This window comes from Palaemon carinicauda, chromosome 8 (assembly GCF_036898095.1).
Source record: "Palaemon carinicauda isolate YSFRI2023 chromosome 8, ASM3689809v2, whole genome shotgun sequence".
Taxonomy (NCBI): domain Eukaryota; kingdom Metazoa; phylum Arthropoda; class Malacostraca; order Decapoda; family Palaemonidae; genus Palaemon; species Palaemon carinicauda.
In genome coordinates this window covers 111,837,929-111,845,186 of record NC_090732.1, presented here as the reverse complement: position 1 = coordinate 111,845,186, position 7,258 = coordinate 111,837,929, and the positions used below count along the sequence as shown (strand labels likewise).

The window sequence follows — 7,258 nt, the reverse complement described above, 5'->3', positions numbered from 1 at the left end:
CATATGATTATGCAAGAATGAAATTTGACAGAAATATTTATGTGGAGGAGACTTCACGCAATAAATGCTAGGATACAAGAGCATAAAATAATCTACAAGAGAAGTAATGAGCAATCAAAAGGTGATATTTTAAAAACAACAAAAACATTAAATTGGACCTTTTATATATAGCCTACTAAAGACTATAGATCAAAGGTTTGATTTAGGAGTGCCCTTTTCCTAGAAGAGCTCCTCAAGAGTCTATTCAACCCTTACTATGAGGAAAGTACCCACTGACCAATTACAGAGCAGTAGTTAACCCCATGAGAAAAGAAGAATTCAAAGACTGAAGGAAGATAGGAAGATAGGAAGGCTGAGCCTAATAGCACCCAAATGAGTGTGCTTTGAAAAGATGCCAGATACTCCCATGCGAAACGAATGACTCCATCTATTGAGCGAGCGGTCAAACATTCAGAGCGGTAATGCTTAAGGGAATATAGAATGGAATTCGATTGTAAATTTTGCGACATATATGTTCATAATTTGCATTACTACGTCAGTATATTGTATTCTTAGATTTTAGGTAACTAAATTGCAAGTTTGCAAATAGTACATATATAGATTAAGAAAACATTTCCTTAAGTTTCTGAGACTTTTCCAGAAACTTAATAGCTATATCTCTTATAATTCGGTAAAATTTCTAGCAAATTTAAGTATTGTATTTAACAATAATTTCTAAATATTCTCTATAATATCAGTCTCCAATAAAGTAAAACACACTTTATATCTGATTTGTTTAACTTTGCCACAAGTGCATATGTATAGGCATACATTTAATCACAGTTTGTAGGCCACTGTAGGATGGAGATATAAGATGTATACAAACACAATTGTAACTTTCTTTTTATTGAAACAGAAAGGCATAATGCGCTCATATATACTCTTTTGTAATATAAACTAATAAATGTATGAATATACAAACAAAGGAAGAAAATGACTTACTAAATTGTATCACACATAGTAAATAATCAAAAGGGGGTTGGAAATAGAAATAAGGTAGCATACAAGCCAACCAAAAATTCAAGGTAGATCACATGCAAGTGGACTTTAATAAATTATACATAAATAAGAAAAAATAACTCGGTAAATAATATTGCACATATAAAAACTGTAGAAAAAAAAACAACATACATGCAAACCAAAATTGCATTATGAATTACATGCAAATAAACTCTAATATAATCATAAATATGAGAGAACATAATACTAAAAAAAAGGGGAGGGGGGTTTCTTCAAAAATTAAATACATAGTGCAAACATGAGAGAACAATTATGCAAACATAGAAAGCACAGAGAGTAAACACACATTCAATGTACACGAAGATACAAAAAACAAACAAATACAGTTTACAAACACTAAAATTTTAGTCTTTATTTAGGAAATAGAAAAAATAAGAAGACAAGGAACACTAACAAAATAACACTTTGAAGCAGTATACTCCTATAATGCTTCTCAGGTGTGCAAACATGCTGATATATTCATACACTTATAAGTTAAATCAAAGTTAAATATAATACATACCACTAAAAATTTTCCTAACGACAAATATATCAGTTCCTGAGAAATACATTATTTCAACAGCTTTATGACCAAATAAAAAAGTTTGAGAAAAGTGTATTGTGGATGCCTAGCCTTAATCTTATATCCAATACCAGTGGGGCTTACTTATTAGTAGCACATATTTCATGTATTATACTGATAGTACTCACCGTTCTTTGTCCTTAGAGAACCTGTGTAACACCTAATGAGGATCGGTTTCTTTTCGTTTATTGCAAAAAACACACCGTGTGACTAATTCACTGCTGGCGCCATGATTTCGTTTGTGTCAACTGTCAAATTCTGAATATAAACAAACAGACGACAAACGATATACCTACAACGCCATCTAAATTCTGAGCGGTCAAACTAATGCGTTCACTTTGGAGTTGCCAACTAATGTATTAACATTCTATTTTGAGCCTTCCTATCTTCCTTCAGTATATAGTTTATGGAAGAATTGTTTGGTAATATCAGTGTAGTCAGGTATATGAGGACAGAGAAATGTAAAGCATATGCCAGACTATTCTGTGTGTGTGCAGGCAAAGGAAAAAGGAACCTTAACTAGAGAGAGATCCAATGAGTACTGACTGGCCACTCAAAGGATCCAATAACTCTCCAGCGGTAGTATCTCAACACTGTTACATATGCCATTGTCACCAGCCATGGAACTTGATAAAACTTTTTGGAGAACTTAACTCCAACAACATCCATTTCAGCTTCTACAAGGACGACTGACATGATCTTGCCTTCACCATAGTGTATTGTATATTATGTACAGTATACATTGTATAATGTAAAATTTGTTTCTTTCATAACAACCTCTCTCTCTCTCTCTCTCTCTCTCTCTCTCTCTCTCTCTCTCTCTCTCTCTCTCTCTCTCTCTCTCTATATATATATATATATATATATATATATATATATATATATATATATATATATATATATATATATATATATATATATGTATATATATACATATATATATATATATATATATATATATATATATATATATATATATATATATATATATATGTATATATATATATATATATATATATATATATATATATATATATATATATATATATATATATATATATATATATATATCTGTGTGCGTGTGTGTGTGTCTAGGAACTTCCTATTTAGCAATAACTAACGTAATCTAGGTCATCATTCCAGTGCTTTATAGATTTTCATGATTTACATTTCGCTATTTCCAGGACATAATAAGAAAGGGTAGGCAAATATGTATTCTACTATAAAAGGAAAAAATGGCTCGCTATGTACAGTAAATGTTACATATATAAAATATCTGTGAACATCATCCAAGATTTCCCTGACTGAACATGAGAGAAAACGCTTTGTAGAAGTTGCCATTGTAACGGCTGTCGATCGACTTAAACGTCTTTTTGTAATTATCAAAAACACAGCTTTATATACGAAAGATAAATATCCAAATTATAAAAAAGGTTTGCTTGAACTTACTTTCATGGCTTTTAATGACACGTTTGGAGTCCTAATCTTATAATCTGAAAATTCATTCCACAATGGCTTAAGATATGGGTGGACGGATTATGGGATTTACGGCATAGTCAAAGCTATAAAGGTAATTCAGTGATCCAATACAAAATTATTAAAATAAATTGTGTAATAAATGATGATAAATGAATTACAAAAATAATCAAACAGACTCTATACCTACCTACCTACCTATATATATATATATATATATATATATATATATATATATATATATATATATATATATATATATATATATATATATGTGTGTGTGTGTGTGTGTATATACATATACATATTCTGTGTTTGCATGTATCATATAAACATTAGATTATCTACTTACCCATATATATATATATATATATATATATATATATATATATATATATATATATATATATATATACATATTTATATATATATATATATATATATATATATATATATATATATATATATATATATATATATATATACTATATATATATTTATTTATATATACATATATATTATATACATATACTGTGTATGCATGTATCATATATACTGTGTGTATATACAATTATAGCTAGAGGAACAATCCTATAAATAAGACACGTTGGTTTTACGGAGAAGTGTATTTTCTAATGACTATCAATTCCCCCCCCCCCCCCCCCACCGCCCCATGTCACAGCGTATCTCTGGTAGTCCTAGAATCAAAATCTTTCCAAGGTTCTTAATTGTTTTCCACTGACCACCTGGGAAAAAATGGCTGAAAAGGAGAATATATCCGGGATTATGATTGACGGGACCCTTTGACCTTTAAGACCTTAATCTGTTTCAGGACTTCTCTAATTGAGAATTCCTGTTAAAAGGACCGATATCGTCAGACTTCGACATGATATATTCTGTGTCCCACCCACCACTTTCGTTTGATTTGACTATGGCATAGATGCAAAGATTTTGAATAATAATATTTGTAAATCTTTTGTGACATTTATATTCAGTCCTCTTGATAATTTGAAGGAATATTTGAATATACATGTAAAGGTAATCCATGATCTTCTAATATCATGACACAATGGAAGTGATTGGTCTTCCTCTTCTGCAACTTCAACCAGAAGGGTGAGGGTCCAAAGTCCGCCTACAATACTGCCATCATTGTTTGCGACAGAGTATGATGTCATGACGTCAGTCACTATAAGTTGCTATGTGATATAATTAAAACTCAATAACATCCACATTAAGCTTTATGCGTTTGCACCTTATAGTTTCGTCTAGGTCACGTTATAACGATTCTTGTTGTGATGTCTTATCCTGACTTGACTGTTATGATGATTGCTGTTTCCTTAGATAGTATATGTAAGACTCGGCCATAAGTCAGTCAGTCAGTTAAGTGTGAAATAGCAGAATTAGAGATGAGGAGGCTTAAGAATATCATCCCAGGATGAGAATAGGCAACAGTTCTTCTGCATCAGCACTCTTCCACAAACTAAGTGCTAACAGAGATATTTTCGACTAATGGAAAAAAGAATTGTATAGAAAATAAATAAGGATATCACAGTTTACATTTAACCCAGTCGATATCTTACATGTTTTTTTTTTTCCTTGAAATATGATAGTTATTTTTTCTCTCTTTCCCCTCTCTTGTTATGTAGTTATAGTTTCTATCAATACTACAGTAGTTTTTTCCCTGGTCTTCTGGTGTACAGAGATTACCTTTTATTTTGTCTTTATCTATTTACTTTAATTTTCGTATTAAGATCACCAGCCCTACACTTATGACTTTTCCGTTATATCGTTCCAATTATATCTTAAACCAATTGAGCGGCTATTGTGAATAGTGTATCAGGTGTTATAAATTTCATGAACTTGCTAGAGACAATCATAATTTAACTACTCTTCACGTTTTCATATGATGTTATATATATCTCATATATCTTCTGGTATTTCCATCTATTTTTTTGGTTTTCCTTACTTATAATCCTAATATCCAACATTCACTCCCAATTAGTCTTCGCGTCAAAGAACACCTTTGCAATAGTCCCTAGAGACTCTCAGTTTCTATGTAGCAGAAGCCTGTCAAGGGTCCTAAGAACTTGGCATTCAATATTTTGCAGTTAATTCTGACATAGCTCAGTTTATTTATAATTCATAATTAATAGAAATGTCAATTTTTTCTTGTTATTACTTGATTAGTGTGTCTCTGAGTCTGGCGATTTCAATATTCTTATCACTAAATGCTTTAAAATGCGAGAGAGTTATATTTGTGACAATGTTACCTCCAGGGTGGCATAACTTGATATCCAGAGCTCAGCCAGAGCGCAGTGCTGTCATAAGTTCGATGTGGATCGAACAAATGCGATAACTACAGGCTTTTCAATATATATTTTTGCTTTTATTTTTATATTTTCACTCAGATAGTTAAGACATCATTCCAGAAGAAAGTTATAAAATCCTTCCACTGGATTTCCAGCTCCAGAAATTTCCTCGGAGGTGAAAGTAATTTCAAATCCATACAAACAGCAAAAATATAGAAAAACAATAGTCCGGGTATTTACCATTGGTGCCTCAGGGAAATTCTCTGCCCAGTCATTAATTACTAATTATATCATCTTCATTATTAACGTTGACGGGTCGCTCACGAATCTTATGAACATTACACGACGAGCCTTTTGTAATGTGTCTGCAACTTAAAAGCAATTTACTTTGACCGAAAATCAAAGTACATGGGACGAAAATATGCGTCAGAAATCCATATGATTCAGCCATTCAGCTTAAGATGAGTTAATTTCATATTTTGTTATTAGTTTTCAACATGTATACCATTTTTACAAAATAAAAGATTTTACCCTCCATTAATATTAAATTGTAGTGTCTATAAATATAAGAATTTCAAAAACTTAATTCGAGCATATGAGGAATGATATTCATAGATCCTTCTAGGTGTTTGTTGGGTAACTCAAGGATCATTATCAGAAAATAAGTCATACAACTCAAAATTAAACGTTCCAGATATCGTTTGAAACAGCTATTCACAAACAACAGTCATTTTACGCTACATGGCTGTCTAAAATTCATGGTTGATGATAAAACAATTAACGCTGATTTATTGCTTTCGAACGGGAGTCATATGTGAGGTAATCATTTCTTAAAATATTGTGAAAACTCATAAAACTAAGAAATTTAACTAATTACTGAACATCATGGTGATGTCTAACATTAACATTTGAGGACTAGAAGTACAGTTTATGTAATATATCAAAGAGGTTATGTTCGAAAACCTGAATGGCGCAAAATTCCGCTTATGATTTTAGGGTCTAAACTAAAGATATGATTATCTTGAAACACTGTGTGCCACAGCCAAGAAACCAGGTTCGAAGAACCCCATTCATCGATGGGTGTCGAATTACGTTGTTTGTTGTTGGAGTATTATAGCCAAGTCTTGTTGGCACGGGCCTTTCCCTTGGTTGGCCCCGTAGGAAATGTCGAATTACACTGATGTTAGACTTTTATAAAGTGAGGTCCCACCGAGACTCGAACTCGATCGCTGGATTCAAAGTCCAAAGTGCTAACCATTACACCATGGGACCTGTTACATGTTGATTCAAACCCAGAAGAGAATAGTGATTCATTGTACGTCTCGTCGTAACACCGCGCTGGATCAGTGCCAGACATACTGTAGTCTGCGCATACTATCGCTACCCGGCTTGATTGAGTAAGAAGTGAGATTTAAATTAAATACTCTTTGGACATTTATGAAACCCAAATACACACACCCACAAACACACACACACACACACACACACACACATATATATATATATATGTATATATATATATATATATATATATATATATATATATATATATATATATGTATATATATACATATATATATATATATATATATATATATATATATATATATATATATATATATATATATATATATATATATATATATATATATATATCTCCTACCCTTACTAAGTGAATGGTAACCAATTAGAGAGTAGTAGTTAACCCCTTGAGAAAAGAAGAATTGTTTGGTAATATAAGCGTAGTCAGGTATATGAGGACAGAGAAGTATAAAGAATATGCCAGACGTTTTGGTGTATGTGTAGGTAAAGGAAAGCTCAACCGTAGCGAGAGAGAGAGAGAGAGAGAGAG

General features: G+C 31.5%; 1 non-coding gene across 1 annotated transcript; it reads right to left on the bottom strand.

The window, feature by feature from the left end:
• Positions 1 to 6,607: 6,607 nt before the first annotated feature.
• TRNAQ-UUG (transfer RNA glutamine (anticodon UUG)) lies at positions 6,608 to 6,678 on the bottom strand. The gene has a single exon. It is a non-coding gene; the product is annotated as a tRNA-Gln (tRNA).
• Between the last annotated feature and the right edge of the window lie 580 nt (positions 6,679 to 7,258).